Here is a 2204-nt window from a genome sequence, read left to right as displayed (position 1 = left end):
AAGTGTTTTCTTGGCACTTTTTCAAATAACAAGTTGCTGAAATTGCATGGACTTATGTTTGAGTATTCTAATATATTCCATTGGTCTATATGCCTGTTTTTGTGCCAATACAATGGTGTTTTATGTGGGGAGCCGCCTGCTGTCCCTGCAGACGCCATTACAAGATGGCGTTCACATCCGGTTCATGCTGAGCAGTAAATAAGTCAGTACGCATGCCCGAAGTAATTTTCCACCTTCTAGTCTCTGCCTACCTCGTGGCGTGATATGGGCTGATGAGTTTGCGACCAATCAAGAGTTGCCACGTCCAAGACGGGCTTACTAACCTATATAAGGGCTGGGTTTCCGACATTCGGGGTCTTCGCCCTGTAAGCTTATGCTCTCCCTCTCAAGATGCATTAAAGCTTTTCTGCAGAAGGATCCTGAGTGTGCCGCATCGTTCTTGCTGGTGAGACGATAGCGCGGGACACCTTAGGGTGGTTTTAATTTGCATTTCCCTAATTACTAACTACTTTGAACACATTTTGAGATGTTTCTTAGCCATCTTTATTTCTTCCTTTGAGAACTCTCTGTTTGTGGGGACCTAAAGGCCCCACCTTGCAGAGGTCTGAGAGGAAGCTACTGGGGCGCAGCCTGACTTGTTTTGAAAGTCTGAAGGATACTTCCGCACTGCTGAGGAGTGCATGATCAGCACGTGATCATCCTTAAGATAACCCTCGGGGGGGGAGGGGGATTTCCAGATGCCTTTATAAGCTCTGTAACACCTGCAATAAATGAGTTCCTGCTTGACTAGGCTCCCTGTTGCATCTCAGTGTTCCCGGTGCAGGGGGCGGCAAGGGCTGGTGAACAGTGCCCTTACTCATCCCCAGTCATCATTGCGCAGGAGTCGCAGGCTCAAACCCTGCCCCCCCCCGCAACTGGCGCCCAGTGTGGCATTTGAAGGAAGGTGAAAAGAAAAGGATTGGGGCAAATCGAAAGTTTGAGACCTGAAAGATGGGTAATGCAACTAATAAGCCTGAGGACCCAGTGCTGAAGGCGCTGAGAGGTATGCTTAAAAGTAGGGGATTGGATTTGTCAGATCTGGCAGCTCAAAAAGTTTGGGCAGAGGCCATTCATTTGGGTCCCTGGCTACTTGGGGCTAATGTTTTTACTGGGGATACATGGGAACATGTGGAATGTCTAGCTCGACCAAGGGAGGTTCAATTGGGGATTGATCCACTGCTGGGACTCTCAGAAGTGAAACCAAAAACGGCCAAAGTAACAAGCGGCACCTCGGGCTTGTCCTGGCCAATTTCAGGGCTTCCTGGGACCCATACAGATGGAGCTAAAGAGGAGGTGCGACCCCTGGTGGTGGCAGGATTATCCACCAACCTTGTAAGACAAAGCTACAGGCTTTAAAGGAAATTGTGCAGGAACAATTATGATTGGGCCACATCCGGCTTTCTATAGTCCATGGAACACACCTGCCTTTGTTATTAAGAAAGCCTCTGGCAAATGGAGAATGTTGCAAGACTTGCATAAAGTCAATGCTAAGATGACCCTAGTGGGTACACCCTTAAGGGGGCTGCCTTGGATCCCTGCTATTCCCTCAGATTTATTTCTTATTGTTATTGACATTAAAGATTGTTTATTATCTATCCCTCTACAACCCCAAGATTGTGAAAAATTTGCTTTTTCTGTACCTTCCACCAACTTGAAATGCCTGTTGGGCTACCACTCATACAGGAGAGAAGCCTAAACATGCTCAGTCTCATTTTCTCCAGTGCTTTGCTGCATTGGTATTGCCCCAAAGAATTAAAACTGATAATGGACCATGTTTTGTAAGTGAAAATTTACAAGATTTCCTTTCACTTCGATTGTGAAAAATTTGCTTTTTCTGTACCTTCCACCAACTTGAAATGCCTGTTGGGCTACCACTCATACAGGAGAGAAGCCTAAACATGCTCAGTCTCATTTTCTCCAGTGCTTTGCTGCATTGGTATTGCCCCAAAGAATTAAAACTGATAATGGACCATGTTTTGTAAGTGAAAATTTACAAGATTTCCTTTCACTTCGGGGAATTCAACCCAATACAGGAATTCCCTACAATCCCTAAGGTCAAGCCATTGTAGAACGCAACCATCAAAACCTAAAAATTCAATTACAAAAACAAAAAGGGGGAATAAGCCCTGCCCAACAGTTGGTATGGCCTTATTCACTATTAATGT

Source organism: Nannospalax galili, unplaced genomic scaffold, assembly GCF_000622305.1.
Source record: "Nannospalax galili isolate Female #2095 unplaced genomic scaffold, S.galili_v1.0 scaffold613, whole genome shotgun sequence".
Lineage (NCBI taxonomy): Eukaryota > Metazoa > Chordata > Mammalia > Rodentia > Spalacidae > Nannospalax > Nannospalax galili.
This window is presented reverse-complemented; position numbering follows the sequence as displayed.